General features: G+C 38.4%; 1 protein-coding gene and 2 non-coding genes across 3 annotated transcripts in view; 1 reads left to right on the forward strand and 2 right to left on the reverse strand.

The window, feature by feature from the left end:
• Positions 1-22183, reverse strand: part of LOC112779560 (probable glutathione S-transferase) — a 136858-nt gene that overhangs the window by 82520 nt on the left and 32155 nt on the right. The window lies entirely within an intron of this gene.
• LOC112780640 (small nucleolar RNA R71) lies at positions 462-569 on the forward strand. Its single transcript, XR_003191463.1, has one exon. It is a non-coding gene; the product is annotated as a small nucleolar RNA R71 (small nucleolar RNA).
• LOC112780495 (small nucleolar RNA R71) lies at positions 18918-19025 on the reverse strand. Its single transcript, XR_003191328.1, has one exon. It is a non-coding gene; the product is annotated as a small nucleolar RNA R71 (small nucleolar RNA).

The raw sequence follows: 22183 nt of genomic DNA on the forward strand, positions 1-22183 counted from the left end.
GGCTTTTGATCCTTCCATGAGAAATTTGGATGATTTCTCCATGATGAGTTATAGGTGTTTCCATAAGGTTCACCCATATAATTTACCTCTGCTATTGCAGGGTTCTCAGGATCATATGCTTCTTCTTCTGAAGATGCCTCTTGAGTACTGTTGGATGTAGCTTGTATTCCATTCAGACTCTGAGAAATCATATTGACTTGCTGAGTCAATATTTTATTCTGAGCCAATATGGCATTCAGAGTATCAATTTCAAGAACTCCCTTCTTCATAGGCGTCCCATTATTCACAGGATTCCTCTCAGAAGTGTACATGAACTGGTTATTAGCAACCATGTCAATGAGTTCTTGAGCTTCTGCAGGCGTTTTCTTTAGGTGGATGGATCCACCTACAGAAGTATCCAATGACATTTTAGCTAATTCAGACAGACCATCATAGAATATATCCAGGATGGTCCATTCTGAAAGCATGTCAGAAGGACACTTTTTGGTCAGTTGCTTGTATCTCTCCCAAGCTTCATAGAGGGATTCACCTTCTTTCTGTCTGAAGGTTTGAACATCCACTCTAAGCTTGCTCAGCTTTTGAGGAGGAAAGAACTTGGCTAAGAAAGCTGTGACCAGCTTGTCCCAAGAGTTTAGGCTATCTCTGGGTTGAGAGTCCAACCACACTCTAGCTCTGTCTCTTACAGCAAAAGGGAAAAGCATGAGCCTGTAGACTTCAGAATCTACTCCATTAGTCTTAACAGTATCACATATCTGCAAGAATTCAGTTAAGAACTGAAAAGAATCTTCAGATGGAAGTCCATGAAACTTGCAGTTCTGCTGCATCAGAGAAACTAGGTGAGGTTTTAGCTCAAAGTTATTTGCTCCAATGGCAGGAATGGAGATGCTTCGTCCATGTAAATTGTAATTTGGTGCAGTAAAGTCACCAAGCATTCTCCTTGCATTATTGTTGTTGGGTTCGGCTGCCATCTCCTTTACTTGTTCGAAATTTTCAATAAGGTTGTCTCTGGATTGTTGTAATTTAGCTTCTCTTAGTTTTCTCTTCAGAGTCCTTTCAGGTTCTGGATCAGCTTCAACAAGAATACCTTTTTCTTTGTTCCTGCTCATAAGAAAGAGAAGAGAACAAGAAAAGAAGAGGAATCCTCTATGTTACAGTAAAGAGGTTCCTTATTGTTAGTAGAAGAAGAAAAGGAATAGGGGTGAAGAAGAATGAAGAATCCAAACACAAGGGTAAGGATAGGAGCAGTGATTTGAGATGAGGAGATGTTAGTAGATGAATAAATAATTAGAAGGAGATGAGAGAGGAAGGAGAATTTTCAAAAATAATTTTTGAAAAAGGGTTAGTGATTTTCGAAAACAGTTTTTGAAAAACGTTAGTAATTTTCGAAAATTAAAATAAAAAATTAGAATAATTAGTTAATTAAAAAGAAATTTTGAAAAAGAGGGAAGGGATTTTCGAAAATTAGAGAGAGAGAGAGAGTTAGTTAGGTAGTTTTGAAAAAGATAAGAAACAAACAAAAAGTTAGTTAGTTAGTTGAAACAATTTTGAAAAGTTAAGAAGTTAGGAAGTTAGAAAAGATATTTTGAAATCAAATTTTTGAAAAAGATAAGATAAGAAGATATTTTTGAAAAGATATGATTGAAATTAGTTTTGAAAAAGATTTGATTTTTAAAATCACAATTAATGACTTGATTCACAAGAAATCACAAGATGTGATTCTAGAACTTAAAGTTTGAATCTTTCTTAACAAGCAAGTAACAAACTTGAAATTTTTGAATCAAAACATTAATTGATGATGTTATTTTCGAAAATATGAGATAAAGATAAGAAAAAAATTTTTGAAAAATATTTTTAAATTTTTGAAAATAACTAAGAAAAATGAAAAAGATTTGATTTTTGAAAAAGATTTTGAAAAAGATAAGGTTTTTAAATTGAAAATTTGATTTGACTCATAAAAACAACTAGATTTTTTTAAAAATTTTTTTGAAAAAGTCAATCCAAATTTTTTAATTTATGAGAAGATAAAGGGAAAGATATTTTTTTTATTTTTGAATTTTTATGATAAGAGAGAAAAACAACAAAAATACTCAATGCATGGAAATTTTTGGATCAAAACAATGAATGCATGCAAGAATGCTATGAATGTCAAGATGAACACCAAGAACACTTTGAAGATTATGATGAACATCAAGAACATATTTTTGAAAAATTTTTAATGCAAAGAAAACATGCAGGACACCAAACTTAGAAATCTTTAATGCTTAGGCACTAAGAATTCAAGAATGCATATGAAAAACACCATACAACACAAAACAAGAAAACATCAAGATCAAACAAGAAGACTTACCAAGAACAACTTGAAGATCATGAAGAACACTATGAATGCATGAATTTTTCGAAAAATGCAAGATGAATATGCAATTGACACCAAACTTAAAAATTGACTCAAGACTCAAACAAGAAACACAAAAAATATTTTTGATTTTTATGATTTTATGATTTTTTTGTATTTTTTTTTCGAAAATCATTTTGAAAAAGAAAAATAAGGATTCCAAAATTTTTAATATGAATTCCAGGAATCTTATGCTCTTTAGTCTAAAGCTCCAATCAAAGGGTCAAGCATGGCTTAATAGCCAGCCAAACTTTAGTATGTAACTCAGACATGACACGCCTGACATTCCCTATCCAGAAGAATTAGACATGGCTTTACAGCCAGCCAGGTTTCAACATGCTTCATGAAACACTAGAATTCATTCTTAAAATTTTTGAAGAAAAATATATTTTTGAAAACATTTTTATTTTAAAATTTTTTTTTTCGAAAACAAAGGAGAAGTTTTTGAAAAATTTTGAAAAGAAAACAAAAAAAAAAATTACCTAATCTGAGCAACAAGATGAACCGTCAGTTGTCCAAACTCGAACAATCCCCGGCAACGGCGCCAAAAACTTGGTGCACGAAATTGTGATCTCAGGCAACGGTGCCAAAAACTCTGTACGCACGTCTTAATAAATCGTTTTTCGTTCACAACTTCGATACAACTAACCAGCAAGTGCACTGGGTCGTCCAAGTAATAAACCTTACGTGAGTAAGGGTCGATCCCACGGAGATTGTTGGTATGAAGCAAGCTATGGTCACCTTGTAAATCTCAGTCAGGCGGATATAAAATAGTTATGGAGTTTTCGAAATTAAATAATAAAATAAGGATAGAAATACTTATGTAAATCATTGGTGAGAATTTCAGATAAGTGCATAGAGATGCTTTCGTTCCTCTGAACCTCTACTTTCCTGCTGTCTTCATCCAATCAATCCTTCTCCTTTCCATGGCTGGCTTTATGTAAGGACATCACCATTGTCAATGGCTACTTTTAATCCTCTCTGGAAAATGGTCCGATGCGCTATCACTGCATGGCTAATCGTCTGGAGGCATCACCCTTATCAATGGCTGCATCCCATCCTCTTGTGAAAATGGTCCAAATGCTCTGTCACAGCATGGCTAATCATCTGAGGTTCTCGATCATACTGGAATAGGATTCACCCTCCTTTTGCGTCTGTCACTATGCCCAGCACTCGCGAGTTTGAAGTTCGTCACAGTCATTCAATCCCAGAGTCCTACTCGGAATACCACAGACAAGGTTTAGACTTTCCAGACTCTCATGAATGCTGCCATCAATCTAGCTTATACCACGAAGATTCTGATTAAGAGATCCAAGAGATACTCATTCAATCTAAGGTAGAACGGAAGTGGTTGTCAGGCACGCGTTCATAGGGAATGATGATGATTGTCACGTTCATCACATTCATGTTGAAGTGCGAATGAATATCTTAGAAGCGGAATAAGTTGAATTGAATAGAAAAACAGTAGTACTTTGCATTAATCTTTGAGGAACAGCAGAGCTCCACACCTTAATCTATGGAGTGCAGAAACTCTACCATTTGAAAATACATAAGTGAAAGGTTCAGGCATGGCCGAATGGCCAGCCCCCAAAACGTGATCACAGGATCAAAAATACAATCCAGGATGTCAAATACAATAGTAAAAAGTTCTATTTATAATAAACTAGCTAATAGAGTTTACAGAAGTAAGTAATTGATGCATAAATCCACTTCCGAGGCCTACTTGGTGTTTGCTTGGGCTGAGCTTGAATGTTACACGTGCAGAGGCTCTTTCTGGAGTTGAACGCCAGGTTGTAACGTGTTTCTGGCGTTTAACTCCAGACAGCAGCATAGAACTGGCGTTAAACGCCCTTTTACGTCATCTAAACTCAGTCAAAGTATAGAGTATTATACATTGCTGGAAAGCCCTGGATGTCTACTTTCCAACGCAATTGGAAGCGCGCCATTTGGAGTTCTGTAGCTCCAGAAAATCCACTTTGAGTGCAGGGAGGTCAGAATCCAACAACATCAGCAGTCCTTCTTCTACCTCTGAATCTGATTTTTGCTCAAGTCCCTCAATTTTAGTCAGAAAATACCTGAAATCACAGAAAAACACACAAAATCATAGTAAAGTTCAGAAATGTGAATTTAACATAAAAACTAATGAAAACATCCCTAAGGTAGTGTTTGTTTTGAGGTACTGAGACAGAGACTGATAGACTGAGATTCAGTATCGTGTTTGTTAGTTCAGAGACTGGTACTAAAATTTCTGTCTCTGTCTCTAAAAATTCAGTATTTCAGTATCTCCAAAAAGTAGGGACACAGGGGACTGAAATTTTTAGAGATGGAGACTGAAACTTTAATAACATTTTATACCTAAAATACTTTCATTTTGATTAATTAATTCCAATTTTACCCTTTATGCAAATTAAATTAGAGTTTCATTCTTGTTTCAATTCATGTCTCCCATTTTGCACCAAACAGAATACTGAGATTTATTTCAATCCTGTCTCTTAGTCTCTGTCTCTCAGTCTCAGTCTTTTCGTCTCTGTCTCTCCACCAAACGCTACCTAAAAGTAACTAGATTCTACTAAAAACATACTAAAAACAATGCCAAAAAACGTATAAATTATCCGCTCATCAATATTTCATAACACTTTTATTGTTTTCTTTCCAATTCTATGAATTTACTGTTTAATGCATTTTACAACCCTCAAAACAAACTTCCTGCTTGCCTGACTAAGTGATTCATTCGACCATTGTTTCTCAGTCCATCAATCCTCGTGTGATCGACCCTCACTCACCTGAGGTATTACTTGGTACGACCTAGTGCATTTGTCGGTTAGTTTATGGATTGAAAAATTCTGCACCAAGTTTTTGGCGCCGTTGCTGGAGATTGACTGTGATTGACAACTACCAGTTGTCTGATTGCTTAGATTAGGCATTTTTAGTTTTTGATTTGTTTTTAATTTTATTTTCTTTCTTTTTCTGTTTATTTCTGAAAATTAAGTTTCATCTTGGTTAAAATTTTTGTTAACTTTTTGAAATTAATTTTAGTGTCCCCTAGTTATTTTATTTTCAAAATTTTGGAAATTACTAGTTTTATTTATCTTATTTAATTTTCAAATTATTCATTTTATTTCCTTAGTTGTTTGCCTAGTCATTTCGAGTTTTACTATCTCACTATTTAGTTTATTTCATTTTATTTCTCTTACACAAGATACCTTACTGGAAATTCTCTGCACTTTGACGTAGAGACTCCCACCTTTCTTTTTTCTGTTTGTTTACAAGTAGGAATAGAAACAAAGAACTTCAGGGACGATTTTGAAGCAAAAGGCCGAAGGGTCAGTATGGATCCAAATGCAAATAAGCAACCCAGGAGAACTCTCGCCTCATTCACTGCTCCCTCCCCTGATTTCTATGGGAATATTATTATTGTGCCCCCTTTGCTACTAATAACTTTGGGATGAAACCTCAGTTGATCACCCTAGTGCAACAGAACTGCCAGTTTTATGAACTCCCGTAAGAAGACCCAAACTTGTTCATCTCAACTTTCGTACAAATCTGTGATATTGTGAAGACTAATGGGGTGTATCCCGATATCTACAAGCTATTTATCTTCCCATTTATCGTGAGGGATAGAGGAAAGTAGTGGCTAGATACTCAGCCCAAAGAGACCTTGGACACTTGGGATAAAGTGGTCAACAAATTTCTAACCAAATTCTTTCCACCTGAGAGGCTGACTAAGCTGAGGACTGATGTCCAGACCTTCAGGCAGAGAGATGATGAATTCCTCTATGAATCCTGGGAGAGGTACAAGTTAATGATCAGAAAATGCCCTCCAGATATGTTCATAGAGTGGATGCAACTACATATATTTTATTATGGCATCTCTGAGATGGCCAAAATGTCTCTTGATAATTCTACAGGTGGTTCACTTCACATGAAGAAGACCCCAAAGGAAGCTACTGAGTTAATTGAAATGGTTGCTAATAACCAATACCTATATTCTTCTGAGAGGACTACTGTAAAGGAAAGAGTCACGAAATTGGATACCTCGGGTGAACTTCTGGCTTAGAACAAGGCAATATCTCAGTAAATCAGTGCTCTTAATCAACACTTAAGTGGGATGCAAGTCTCAGCCACTAATGCTTAAGACACTTCCTATGATATGAGTGGCGGTTGGCCTCAAGGTGAGAATTATGAGTATGAAAACTTCATTCATGAGCAGGTGAATTTCATGGGGAGTCCCTTTAGAAACCCCAACAATGGTCCCTATTCCAATAATTTTAATCAAGGGTGGAGAAATCAACCAAACTATGGATGGAGAGAGAAACTTCAGAGGCAGCAACCAAATTCCTAGGGGGTTTCAATCAGAATTATTTCAACAACTGCCCACATCAACCTTCTCAACCTTAGAGTGTCCCTGACTTAGCATCTATTGTTGCAGACCTTTCCAAGAGCCAACAGAGTTTTATGTAGAAAATCAGAGTTTCACTTTAGAATTTGGAGATACAAATGGGACAATTTAGCAAGAAAACACCTGAGGGACCTTTTGATACTCCTTCCAGTAACACGGTTTTCACTCCAAAAGAGGAGTGTCAGGTAGTTAAGTTGAGAAGTGATAATATTGCAGGCCCAAAAACTAAGGGTGGTGAAGAGCAGGTTGAAAAAGAGACCACAGAGAGGACAAATGAAGAGGCAGAGCATGCCCCCCTCAAGGCATCCAGACAACCCTTTTCTAGTCACTCTTGATGCACATCCTGCTATACCCAAGGCTCCTGAATACAAGCCTAAAATGCCATACCCTCAGAGACTACAAAAGGCATCTAAGGACAACCAAATTTCCAAATTTTTGGAGGTTTTCAGGAAGCTTCAAATCAACATTCCTTTTGCGAAAGCCCTTGAGCAAATACCTCTTTATGCCAAATTTATGAAGGAGTTCTTGAGTAAGAAGAGGGATTGGAAAGAAAGTGAGACAGTGGTATTGACTAAGGAATACAATGCAATCATCGAGAAAAATCTCCCAAAGAAGCTACAAGATCCCAGGAGTTTTCTAATTCCTTGTGCCATTGGAGAGACCACCATTCAGAAGGCCTTATGTGATCTTGGAGCTAGTATCAACCTTATTCCTCTTTCGTTAATGAAAAAGCCTCAAATCGATGAGGTAAAACCGACTCGCATATCCCTTCAACTTGCAGACCATTCTATTAAGTATCCTCTTGGAGTTGTTGAAGATCTGCTTGTGAAAGTAGGACTTTTTATCTTTCCTGCTGATTTTGTGATATTGGATATGGAAGAAGACAAAAGTACTTCTATGATTCTTGGAAGACCCTTTTTGGCCACAGCAAGAGCTCTGATTGATGTGAAAAAGGGCGAATTGGTTCTAAGAGTCAATGAAGAGGAAATTGTCCTCAATGTGCTAGAAGCCTTGCAACACTCTAATGACTCCGAAGGGTGCATGAGAGTTGATATGATTGAACCTTTGATTAAAGAAGTGTTTGAAGCTGAGAAACTTGATGACATTCTAAAGTTTCCTTCTGAGGATGCATCACTTGAACTTGATGATTCACCACCTCTGAAGGAGAAGTCTCACACGCCTAGCACAGGAGAAGGAGCCCTGAAACATGAGTTGAAATCTCTGCCTCCATCTTTGAAGTATGCCTTCCTGGGAGACAAAGACATTTATCCGGCGATTATTAGCTCCTCTCTGAAATATGGGGAGGAGGAGGCGCTAATTCAGATGCTCAGAACTCACAAAACTGCTCTTGGATGGACCATTAGTGATCTAAAAGGGTTTAGTCTAACCAAGTGTATGCACAATATATTACTTGAGGATGATGCCAAACCAGTTGTGCAACCACAGAGGCGACTAAATCCTACCATGAATGAAGTGGTCCAGAAAGAGGTGATGAAGCTTTGGGAAGCCGGGATTATTTACCCCATTTCTGGCAGTCCATGGGTAAGTCCTGTACAAGTGATTCCCAAAAAAGGGGAAATGACAGTGATCAAGAATGAAAGGAATGAGCTCATTCTCACAAGAACCATCACATGGAGGCGCATGTGCATTGACTACAGGAGGATCAACAATGCTACCCACAAGGATCACTTCCCCTTACCTTTCATTGACTAGATGGTTGAGAGGTTAGCCGGCCATGCTATCTACTGTTTTCTAACTATATACTCTAGCCATAATTAGATTGCAATAGATCCTCAAGATCAGGAGAAGACAGCATTCACATGTCCCTTCAGAGTATTTGCTTATAGAAGAATGCCGTTTGGACTCTACAATGCCCCCGTAACTTTTCAGAGATGCATCTCTATTTTCTCTTATATGGTTGAAAAATTCATTGAGATATTTATGGATGACTTCTCTATTTTTGGTGATTCTTTCGACTCTTGCCTTAAGCATTTATCCTTGGTCTTGAAATGGTGCCAAGAAACAAACCTTGTTTTAAATTGGAAAAAATGCCACTTTACAGTAACTGGAGGTATTGTTCTTCGTCACTGGATTTCAAGCAAAGGGATAGAGGTTGACAAAGATAAAGTGGAGGTAATTGAAAAATTACCACCACCTATTAATTTTAAAGCAATAGGGAGTTTCCTAGGACATGCAATATTTTACAGGAAGTTTATAAAGGATTTCTCTAAAATTGCTAAACCTTTGAGCAACCTCTTAGTTGCTGACACTCCTTTTGTTTTTGATAATGACTATTTGCATGCCTTCGAAACTCTGAAAGCAAGGCTTGTGTCTGTACCCATCATAGCCCCTCTTAACTGGGATTTATCATTTGAACTAACGTGTGATGCCAGAGATTATGCTATAGGGGTTGTTTATGGGCAGAGGCAAGACAAGCTTATACATGTCATTTACTATGCCAATCGCATGTTAAATGACGCGCAAAAGAATTACACTACAACAGAGAAGGAATTATTAGCTGTAGTTTATGCGTTTGATAAGTTTAGATCCTATTTAATTGGTTCCATGGTTATTGCTTATACTGACCATGCTACTCTTAAGTACCTTCTAAATCTAACCAAACAGGATTCTAAACCAAGATTAATCAGATAGGTGCTGCTTCTTCAGGAGTTTGATATTGAGATTAGAGAAAGGAAAGGGTCAGAAAATCAAGTAGTTGATCATCTTTCCAGATTTGAGCCTAAAGACGGGACACCACCCCCACTTTTGTGACTGAGACCTTTCCGGATGAGCAACTCTTCATGATTCAACGAGCTCTGTGGTATGCAGACATTGCAAACTACAAGACCATGAGGTTTATCCCTAAAGAATACACTAAACATCAAGTTAGAAACCTTTTGAGTGATGCTAAGTACTACTTGTGGGATGAACTTTATTTGTTTAGGAGATGCTCAGATGGTATGATCTGGCGTTGCGTCTCAGAGGATGAATCACAGTAGATCCTCTGGCATTGTCACGGTTCTGAGATTGGAGGCCACTTTGGTGGTGAAAGGATAGCCACTAAGGTCCTTTAAAGCGGTTCTTATTGGCCGACTCTCTTCCGAGACTCACGAGAATTCATAAGAAACTGTGACCAGTGTCAGCAAGCTGGGAATCTCCCCAACAATCACGAGATACCATAGCAGGGAATTCTAGAGATCGAGTTGTTTGACGTATGGGGATTGATTTTATGAGCCATTTCCTCCCTCATACTCAAATACTTACATCTTGGTGGAAGTAGATTATGTTTCCAAGTGGGTGAAAGCAATAGCCTTACCCACCAATGACGCCAGAGTCATGCTGAGCTTCTTGCAGAGATATATTTTCAGCCAGTTTGGTGTCCCAAGGACATTGATTAGTGATGGAGGGAGCCACTTCTGCAATAGATAGTTAGATTCACTCCTATAGAAATATGGAGTCCGTCATAAAGTGGCAACCCCCTATCACACTCAGACAAGTGGACAGGTTGAAGTCTCTAACAGGGAACTCAAGAGGATCCTGGAGAAGACTGTGAGTACCTCAAGAAGGGACTGGACAAGGAAGCTTGATGATGTTTTTCGGGCATACCAGATTGCTTTCAAGACCCCTATTGGAATATCTCCATACCAGTTAGTTTTTGGTAAAGCATGTCCCTTGCTCGTGGAATTGGGGCACAGAGCTTATTGGGCAATAAAGTTCCTAAATTTTGATGCTAAGGCCACAGGAGAGAAGAAGCTGCTCCAGCTGAATGAGCTTGATGAGTTCAGAAACTCTGCTTATGAGAATGCCAAGCTTGATGAGTTCAGAGGGTTCTCCATTTCAACTCTCGGTTCAAGCTCTTTCCAGGAAAGCTCAAGTCCCGGTGATCAGGACCTTTTATGGTCACTGGAGTGTCACCTTATGGTCATGTGAAACTTCAAGAAGAAAACTCAGATAAAAGATTCATAGTCAATGGCCAGAGGGTCAAGTACTACCTTGGACGTGAGATTGATTGTCAGAGATCCACTCATCTGCTAGCTTAGCAGAACTAACCGTCAAGCTAGTGACGATAAAGAAGCGCTTGTTGGAAGGCAACCCAACCCTGAGTATCCTTTGGTTTTTCTTTCAATTGATTTTCATTTCTTTTTCATTTTATTTATAGTTTTCCTTGGTTTAATTTTGTTTATGATCCTGCAAAGTGTTTAGGAAAGGAACTGGAGGAATCAGGAAGAAAAATAAAACACCATGGAGCAAAATCAACTTGAAGTGCTCTGGCGCTAAATGCCAGGGTGGGCGTTTAGCACCGGAGTTGGCAAGCTAACGGTTAGCGTTGAATGTCAGGTGAGCGTTTAACACCCTAGATGGCATCAAAGAGCTGGCGTTAAATGCCAGGAGGGTGTTTAACACCCATAAGGGGATCCAATTTTCAAAGAAATCCAAGCCTCAAAAGGCGCTAAACGCCAGTTGGGCGTTGCAACGGTCACCCCACCCCACCCTCTCCCCTTTTGACCGTTTTACCTCTCTCTCTCCTCATTCCAAGATCAAGTCAAATTTTTTTCCCCAAACCATCTCATTTAATTCACCATACTCCCTACCCCAACCTATTTTCCTATCATATCTTCTAAAATCCTCATCAAATCGATCTTCCCAAATTAATTTCCTTACCCCCTCCTATAAATACCACCTCTATTTTCACCTTTCACCACACCTCACCACTACATTTTTCTACCTTCCTCACTTCTCTTTACCCCCTTTCTTCCTTTCCTTTCTCTTTTTTTCCTTTTAGCCAAAACCAAACCCCCCACCCTTTTTACGCCTTTTCCACTCTCTTGTTCGTTTTGTTCCCTTTCTTTCTCTTTATTTGCTTGGGGACGACGAATAAAGGCTTTAAGTTTGCTGTTGGGTGGTGCGGAATTTATAACCACAAACTAACCAGCAAGTGCACCGGGTCGTACCAAGTAATACCTCAGGTGAGTAAGGGCCGATCCCACGAGAATTGAGGGATTAAGCAACAATGGTTGATTAATTTACTTAGTTAGACAAGCAGAAAATAGTGTTTGAGAGTTCAAAAGCATTAAACAGTAATTCAGAATATCAAAAGACAGGCAAGTAAATAAGTTGGGAATAAAATATGGAGAAGGTAGTTAAGGCTTCAGAGTTATCTATTTTCCGGATTGACTTTCTTATTAATTTATTTTAATCATACAAGATTTAATTCATGGCAAACAATATATGACTAGACCCTAATTCCTTAGACCTTTCTAGTCTCCTCTAACTTTCATCAACCGCGAATTCCTTAGTCAATTAATTCCAATTAGGGGGTGAAGTTTAATTCTAGTTATTATGCCACAAAAATCCTAATTATCCAAATATAAGAGGATTATATGTCACATATCCCGTTAAGTCCAGATAATTAGAATTTAGGAGAAATTGTTTTCAACCTGTTGTTCAAGTAAAGAGCTTTTTCAAGTTATACAAGAACTCAATTAGAAAGAGGGTCATACTTCCGTTCCACCCAAATTCATAAGATAAAGAACGAAAATAATTCTTAAATTATAAATCAGTACATGAATTAAAATAGAAAAATAATAGAATTAATCAATACAATAGACAGAGCTCCTAACCTTAACAGTGGAGGTTTAGTTGCTCATGAAAAAGAGAGAAAATAAGAATTCTGGTAAACTGTAAATTGGGCTGAGGTGGAATGAAAAGTGGAATCCCCAGAAGAGAAGTTTCTTTTTTTTCTTTTATATCTAATCCTAATTAATTTAAAATCTATTTTCTAAAACTAAAATAATATCTTTTCCTATTTTAAAATAAAAATAAAGTTTAAATCAAAATTAATTAAATAATCAGCGTTTTCTGCACGTGGTGCATGTCATGTGTACGTGTCGGGTACGCGCACGCGTCGCTGTGCAAATCTCCAAATCACGCGCACGCGTCAGGTACGCGCACGCGTCAGGTACGCGCACGCGTCAGGTACGCGCACGCGTCGCTCCTCGCTGGTCATCTCCTTTAATTCTTGTGCTCCTTCCATTTGTGCAAGCTTTCTCTCCATCCTCTAAGCCATTGCTGCCCTATATGGCCTTCTTCTCTTTTTCTGTGGAAGCTCCATCAAATCCAACCAAATGCTACCTAAAATAAACAGAATTGTACAAGACTCAAAGTAGCATCCATAGTGGCTAAAAGATAATTAATTCTAATTAAACTCAACAAATTAAATGCAAATTCACTAGGAAACGATAGGAAAGATGCTCACGTATCATTGGGGCGCTCCATTTTTCACTTTTCTCATATTTTTCATGGCACCAAAAGTTGGAGAATCCTATTCAAGGAAGAGGAAGGAGAAGGCTCCCTCCACTATCCCATATGATGTCAACCGGTCCCAAACTAAAGTTCATGAGGATCACTATAATGAAGTTGTGAGCAAAAAGAAAGTAATTCCAAAGGTCCAATTTGATCTGTAGCTGGACAAATATTCGGAGATCCAAGAACAAATTCGGAGTAGGGGTTGGGAAGTTCTGGCCAACCCTATGACTTAGGTTGGAGTTCTGAAGGTCAGAGAGTTTTATGCCAGCTTGTGGGTGACCTACAAGCACATCAAGGATGTGAATCCTGAGTTCAAGTCTTGGCGCACTATGATCCGAGGGGAAATCCTATAGTTCGGTCCAGAGAGAGTGAGGGAGATACTTCAGTTGCCTCCATCTAGATATGACCCTCACTCCTACACTAAGAGGATCAACACTGATCAGAGACCAGGTGCTCACTGATATATGCCTCCCCGAAGCACAGTGGAGGAGGGATGCTAAGGGTCAGCCATACCAGCTGAGGAGGCATAATCTGAAACCATTTGCTTGGGGTTGGTTGGAGTTTATTAAGTGCTCCATCATCCCTACGAGTAACCGGTCTGAGGTTACTATTGACTGAGCCGTGATGATTCACTGCATCATGCTCGGCAATGAGGTGGAGGTGTAGCGTGTGATCCCTCATGAGATATATAGCATAGCAGCTAAGACTTTCACCTCAGCTAGATTAGCATTCCCTCACCTCATTTTTTGCTTGTGTGAGGCTGTTCATGTCTGGATTGATAGAGACACTTTTATTGCAGTTGACACACCGATCACGAGGAGGGGCATGGAGTATGCTCGGGAGCTTGGACAAGTACCACCCTAGAAGTCAATTCCCCCTCCTCAGCAGGAGCAGCCTGAAGTGCATCAAGGATAGTACTTTCCCCCGCGCGAGTTCTGCGATCAGCTGACGGCATCCATTGGAAAGTTGGCATCTTCTACTATCCAACTGAGGATAGAGCATAAGGACCACTTAGTCCTTCTCCATCAGCTAGTAGAGGAGGAGCAGCAGAGACAGAGGCGTGAGCTGGATGAGCTGAGGCGCCATAGAGGATTCTCGGGAGGGAGGAGCAGCTACCATGACTGAAATGGTTGAGTTTCTTTATCTTCTACTTATTTTATTTTCTGTTCTTCAGTATTTTATCTTATTTCTTATTTTCTGTTTGAAAGCCTTTGCATGATCAGTAGTAGTACTTTATTATTTTTCTATATTTTAGTAGTTTACTTTGCCATATTATGCTTATTTTGAAAATTATCTCATGTATTGCACACTAAACTTTAGAAATGAAAAAGAAAAAGAAAAGTAGTAAAATACATGAGACTTGAGTTATATATCATGAGTTGTCCTGATTACTTTAATGTGGTGGTATTATTTATGATTCCAAATTCATGAATTGAACAGTGCATACTCGATATTAAAGTTAAGAATGTTGATTCCTGAATTACATAAGCTTAGAAAAATATTATGGATTCTCCAAAACTCAGTAAGAAATTGACCCTTGAAGCAAAACAAACAGCAAAAAGAAAAAGAAAAAGAAAATAAAAAGTAAAGTCCAAGGCTCTGAGCATCAATAGTAAGGAATTTAAAAAATGATTAAAAGCTCAAAGAGTTATTTTTCTAACTATATGCTTGTGGTGTGAATGTGTTAAGTAATCCTTGAGACAGAGCACTAAGAGTCGAGACCAAGTGCAATTACAGAGTATGTCAAAGGCTCTGAGTACCTGATGAGCGGATAATTTATACGCTTTTTGGCATTGTTTTTAGTATGTTTTTAGTAGAATCTAGTTACTTTTAGGGATGTTTTTATTAGTTTTTATGTTAAATTCATATTTCTGGACTTTACTATGAGTTTGTGTGTTTTTCTGTGATTTCAGGTATTTTCTGGCTGAAATTGAGGGACTTGAGCAAAAATCAGATTCAGAGGTTGAAGAAGGACTGCTGATGCTGTTGGATTCTGACCTCCCTGCACTCAAAGTGGATTTTCTGGAGCTACAGAACTCAAAATGGCACGCTTCCAATTGTGTTGGAAAGTAGACATCCAGGGCTTTCTATCAATATATAATAGTCCATACTTTGACCGAGTTTAGACGACGTAAAAGGGCGTTGAACGCCAGTTCTACGCTGCTGTCTGGAGTTAAACGCTAGAAACACGTCACAAACCAGAGTTGAACGCCAGAAATACGTTACAACCTGGCGTTCAACTCCAAGAATGACCTCTGCACGTGTAACATTCAAGCTCAGCCCAAGCACACACCAAGTGGGCCCCGGAAGTGGATTTATGCATCAATTACTTACTTCTGTAAACCTTAGTAACTAGTTTAGTATAAATAGGAATTTTTACTATTGTATTAGACATCTTTGATCAGTTTTATGCTATCTTAGACCTCCATGGGAGGCTGGCCATTCGGCCATGCTTACCCTATATTCAATTATGTATTTTCAACGGTAGAGTTTCTACACTCCATAGATTAAGGTGTGGAGCTCTGCTGTTCCTCATGAATTAATGCAAAGTACTACTGTTTTTCTATTCAATTCAACTTATTCCGCTTCTAAGATATTCATTCGTACTTCAACCTGAATATGATAAATGTGACAATCATCATCATTCCCTATGAACGCGTGCCTGGCAACCATTTCCGTTCTACCTTAGATTGAATGAGTATCTCTTGGATCTCTTAATCAGAATCTTCGTGGTATAAGCTAGATTGATGGCGGTATTCATGAGAGTCCGGAAAGTCTAAACCTTGTCTGTGGTATTCCGAGTAGGACTCTGGGATTGAATGACTGTGACGAACTTCAAACTCGCGAGTGCTGGGCGTAGTGACAGACGCAAAAGGAGGGTGAATCCTATTCCAGTATGATCGAGAACCTCAGATGATTAGCCGTGCTGTGACAGAGCATTTGGACCATTTTCACAAGAGGATAGGATGTAGCCATTGACCACGGTGATGCCTCCAGACGATTAGCCATGCAGTGACAGCGCATCGGACCATTTTTCAGAGAGGATCAAAAGTAGCCATTGACAATGGTGATGTCCTTACATAAAGCCAGCCAGGGAAAGGAGTAGGATTGATTGGATGAAGACAGCGGGAAAGCAGAGGTTCAGAGGAACGAATGCATCTCTATACCTTTATCTGAAATTCTCACCAGTGATATACATAAGTATTTCTATCCTTATTTTATTATTTATTTTCGAAAACTCCATAACTATTTCATATTCGCCTGACTGAGATCTACAAGGTGACCATAGCTTGCTTCATACCAACAATCTCCATGGGATCGACCCTTACTCACATAAGGTTTATTACTTGGACGATCCAGTGCACTTGCTGGTTAGTTGTATCGAAGTTGTGAATGAAAAACGATTTATTAAGACGTGCGTACAGAGTTTCTAGCGCCGTTGCCTGAGATCACAATTTCGTGCACCAAGTTTTTGGCGCCGTTGCCGGGGATTGTTCGAGTTTGGACAACTGACGGTTCATCTTGTTGCTCAGATTAGGTAATTTTCTTTTTGTTTTCTTTTCAAAATTTTTCATAAACTTCTCCTTTTTTTCGAAAAAAAAATGTTTTCAAAAATATATTTTTCTTCAGAATTTTTAAGAATGAATTCTAGTGTTTCATGAAACATGTTGAATCCTATCTGGCTGTAAAGCCATACCCAAACTGCTTTGGGACTGGTCTTCAACTAATCACTTCAATGCATGTAATGGCATGCTAAAGCTTGGCTGGCTATTAAGCCATGCCTAACCCTCAGATTGGAGCTTTAGAATAAGAATACAAGATTCCTGGAATTCATATTAAAAATTCTGGAATCCTTATTTTTTTTCTTTTTCAAATAATTTTCGAAAAATACAAAAAAAAATTAGAAAATCATAAAAATCAAAAATATTTTTGTGTTTCTTGTTTGAGTCTTGAGTCAAATTGTAAGTTTGGTGTCAATTGCATGTTCATCCTGCATTTTTCAAAAAATCATGCATTCATAGTGTTCTTCATGATCTTCAAGTTGTTCTTGGTAAGTCTTCTTGTTTGATCTTGATGTTTTCTTGTTTTGTGTCTTTTCTTGTTTTTCATATGCATTTTTGCATTCATAGTGTCTAAACATGAAAGATTTCTAAGTTTGGTGTCTTGCATGTTTTCTTTGCATTAAAAATTTTTCAAAAATAAGTTCTTGATGTTCATCATGATCTTCAAAGTGTTCTTGGTGTTCATCTTGACATTCATAGTGTTCTTGCATGCATTCCTTGTTTTGATCCAAAAAGAAAAGAGAAAAACATGAAAATGATGTTTTAATTTTTTCCCTCTCATCATCAAAAATTCAAAAATAAAAAAAAAATATCTTTCCCTTTTTCTTCTCATCAAATTCAAAAATTTGAATTGACTTTTTCAAAATTTTTAAAATCTAGTTGTTTCTTATGAGTCAAATCAAATTTTCAATTTGAAAATCCTATCTTTTTCAAAATCTTTTTCAAAAATCAAATCTTTTTTCATTTTTCTTAGTTATTTTCAAAAATTTTAAAAAAATCTTTTTCAAAAATCTTTTTCTTACCTATATCACAAAATTTTCGAAAATAACATCATCAATTAATGTTTTGATTAAAAAATTTCAAGTTTGTTACTTACTTGTTAAGGAAGATTCAAACTTTAAGTTCTAGAATCATATCTTGTGATTTCTTGTGAATTAAGTTATTAATTGTGATTTTAAAAATCAAATCTTTTTCAAAAACTAATTTCAATCATATCTTTTCAAAAATATCTTCTTATCTTATCTTTTTCAAAAATTTGATTTCAAAATATCTTTTCTAACTTCCTAACTCCTTATCTTTTCAAATTTGTTTCAACTAACTAACCAACTTTTTGTTTGTTTCTTATCTTTTTCAAAACTACCTAACTAACTCTCTCTCTCTAATTTTCAAAAATATCTCTCTCTTTTTTCAAAAATTCTTTTTAATTTTTTATTTTAATTTTCAAAAATTACTAACCTTTTTCAAAAACTATTTTCGAAAATCACTAACCCTTTTTCAAAAATTATTTTCGAAAATTCTCCTTCCTCTCTCATCTCCTTCTAATTATTTATTCATCTACTAACATCTCCTCATCTCAAATCACTGCTCCTATCCTTACCCTTGTGTTTGGATTCTTCATTCTTCTTCACCCCTATTCCTTTTCTTCTTCTACTAACAATAAGGAACCTCTTTACTGTAACATAGAGGATTCCTCTTCTTTTCTTGTTCTCTTCCCTTTCTTATGAGCAGGAACAAGGAAAAAGGCATTCTTGTTGAAGCTGATCCAGAACCTGAAAGGACTCTGAAGAGGAAACTAAGAGAAGCTAAATTACAAAAATCCAGAGACAACCTTATTGAAAATTTCGAACAAGTAAAGGAGATGGCAGCCGAACCCAACAACAATAATGCAAGGAGAATGCTTGGTGACTTTACTGCACCAAATTCCAATTTACATGGACGAAGCATCTCCATTCCTGCCATTGGAGCAAACAACTTTGAGCTGAAACCTCAGCTAATTTCTCTGATGCAGCAGAATTGCAAGTTTCATGGACTTCCATCTGAAGATCCTTTTCAGTTCTTAACTGAATTCTTGCAGATATGTGATATTGTTAAGACTAATGGAGTAGATCCTGAAGTCTACAGGCTCATGCTTTTCCCTTTTGCTGTAAGAGACAGAGCTAGAGTGTGGTTGGACTCTCAACCCAGAGATAGCCTGAACTCTTGGGACAAGCTGGTCACGGCTTTCTTAGCCAAGTTCTTTCCTCCTCAAAAGCTGAGCAAGCTTAGAGTGGATGTTTAAACCTTCAGACAGAAAGAATGTGAATCCCTCTATGAAGCTTGGGAGAGATACAAGCAACTGACCAAAAAGTGTCCTTCTGACATGCTTTCAGAATGGACCATCCTGGATATATTCTATGATGGTCTGTCTGAATTAGCTAAAATGTCATTGGATACTTCTGCAGGTGGATCCATCCACCTAAAGAAAATGCCTGCAGAAGCTCAAAAACTTATTGACATGGTTGCTAATAACCAGTTCATGTACACTTCTGAGAGGAATCCTGTGAATAATGGGACGCCTATGAAGAAGGGAGTTCTTGAAATTGATACTCTGAATGCCATATTGGCTCAGAATAAAATATTGACTCAGCAAGTCAATATGATTTCTCAGAGTCTGAATGGAATGCAAGCTGCATCCAACAGTACTCAAGAGGCATCTTCAGAAGAAGAAGCATATGATCATGAGAACCCTGCAATAGCAGGGGTAAATTATATGGGTGAACCTTATGGAAACACCTATAACTCATCATGGAGAAATCATCCAAATTTCTCATGGAAGGATCAAAAGCCTCAACAAGGCTTTAATAATGGTGGAAGAAACAGGTTTAACAACAGTAAACCTTTTCCATCATCCACTCAGTAACAGACAGAGAACTCTGAACAAAATACTTCTAATTTAGCAAACTTAGTCTCTGATCTATCTAAGGCCACTGTGAGTTTCATGAATGAAACAAGGTCATCCATCAGAAATTTGGAGGCACAAGTGGGCTAGCTGAGTAAAAGGATCACTGAAATCCCCCTAGTACTCTCCCAAGCAATACAGAAGAAAATCCAAAAGGAGAGTGCAAGGCCATTGAATTAATCACCATGGCCGAACCTGTAAGGGAGGTTGAGGACGTGAATCCCAGTGAGGAAGACCTCTTGGGATGTCCAGTGATCAATAAGGAGTTTTTCTCTGAGGAACCAAAAGAATTTGAGGCTCATCTAGAGACCATAGAGATTCCATTAACCCTCCTTATGCCATTCATGAGCTCTGATGAGTATTCCTCTTCTGAAGAGAATGAGGATGTTACTAAAGAGCAAGTTACCAAGTACCTTGGTGCAATCATGAAGCTGAATGCCAAATTATTTGGCATTGAGACTTGGGAAGATGAACATCCCTTGTTCACCAATGAACTGAGTGATCTGGATCAACTGACATTGCCTCAGAAGAAATAGGATCCTGGAAAGTTCTTAATACCTTGTACCATAGGCACCATGACCTTTGAGAAGGCTCTATGTGACCTTGGGTCAGGGATAAACCTCATGCCCCTCTCTGTAATAGAGAAACTGGGAATCTATGGGGTGCAAGCTGCTAAAATCTCATTAGAGATGGCAGACAATTCAAGAAAACAGGCTTATGGACAAGTAGAGGACGTGTTAGTAAAGGTTGAAGGCCTTTACATCCCTGCTGATTTCACAGTCCTAGATACTAGGAAGGATGAGGATGAATTCATCATCCTTGGAAGACCCTTCCTAGCCACAGCAAGAGCTGTGATTGATGTGGACAGAGGAGAATTGATCCTTCAATTAAATGAGGACAACCTTGTGTTTAAAACTCAAGGATCTCTCTCTGTACCCATGGAGAGGAAGCATAGTAAGCTTCTCTCATTGCAGAGTCAACCAGAGCCCCCACAGTCAAACTCTAAGTTTGGTGTTGGGAGGCCACAACCAAACTCTAAGTTTGGTGTTGAACTCCCATATCCAAACTCTAAGTTTGGTGTTGGGGAGTCTCAACAATGCTCTGAACATCTGTGAGGCTCCATGAGAGCCCACTGTCAAGCTATTGACATTAAAGAAGCGCTTGTTGGGAGGCAACCCAATTTTTATTTAACTATATTTTTATTAGTTATATGTCTAAATAGGTACATGATCATGTGGAGTCACAAAATAAATATAAAAATTGAAAACGGAATCAAAAATAGCAGAAGAAAAATCACACCCTAGAGGAAGACCTTACTGGCGTTCAACGCCAGAACAGAGCATGGTTCTGGCGCTGAACGCCCAAAATGGGCAGCATCTGGGCGTTTGAACGCCAGAATTGCACCCTGGAGAAGATCTGGCGCTGAACGCCCAGCGTTGTGTGCAAAGGCATTTTGCATGCCTAATTTGGTGCAAGGTTGTAAATACTTGAACACCTCAGGATCTGTGGACCCCATAGGATCACCTCAGGATCTGTGGACCCCACAGGATCCCCACCTACCTCCACTCACTTCTCTCTTCTCAATCATCCTCTCTTCCCAATAAACACTCTTCCCCAAAACTCTTCACCAATCACCTCAATCTCTCTTCCCTATCACCACTTCACCACTCACATCCATCCACTCTTCCCCATAAACCTACCTCATAAACTCCACCTACCTTCAAAATTCAAACTCACTTTCCCACCCAAACCCACCCTATATGGCCGAACCTTAACCCCCCTCCCTTCCCTATATATAGCCCTCCATTCTCCCTCATTTTCACACAACACAACCCTCTCTTCTCTTCTTGGCCGAATACACCTCTCCCCCCTCTCCTCCATATTTTCTTCTTCTTCTTCACATATTCTTTCTTCTCTTGCTCGAGGGCGAGAAAAATTCTAAGTTTGGTGTGGTAAAAGCATAAGCTTTTTATTTTTCCATTACCATTGATGGCACCCAAGACCGGAGAATCCTCTAGAAAAGGGAAAGGGAAGACAAAAGCTTCCACCTCCGAGTCATGGGAGATGGAAAGATTCATCTCCAAAGCTCATCAAGACCACTTCTATGATGTTGTGGCCAATAAGAAGGTGATCCCCGAGGTCCCTTTCAAGCTCAAGAGAAATGAGTATCCGGAGATCTGACATGAAATCCAAAGAAGAGTTTGGGAAGTTCTAACAAACCCCATCCAACAAGTCGGCATCCTAATGGTTCAATAGTTCTATGCCAATGCATGGATCACTAGGAACCATGATCAAAGTAAGAACCCGAATCCAAAGAATTATATTACAATGGTTCAGGGGAAATACTTAGATTTTAGTCCGGAAAATGTGAGGTTGGCGTTTAACTTGCCTATGATGCAAGGAGATGCACGCCCCTACACTAGAAGGGTCAACTTTAATCAAAGGTTGGACCAAGTCCTCATGGACGTATGTGTGGAAGGAGCTCAATGGAAGATTGACTCCAAAGACAAGCCGATTCAACTAAGAAGACTGGACCTCAAGCCTGTAGCTAGAGGATGGTTGGAGTTCATCCAACGCTCCATCAT

Source organism: Arachis hypogaea, chromosome 19 (genome assembly GCF_003086295.3).
Source record: "Arachis hypogaea cultivar Tifrunner chromosome 19, arahy.Tifrunner.gnm2.J5K5, whole genome shotgun sequence".
In the NCBI taxonomy this organism is placed as follows: Eukaryota; Viridiplantae; Streptophyta; class Magnoliopsida; order Fabales; family Fabaceae; genus Arachis; species Arachis hypogaea.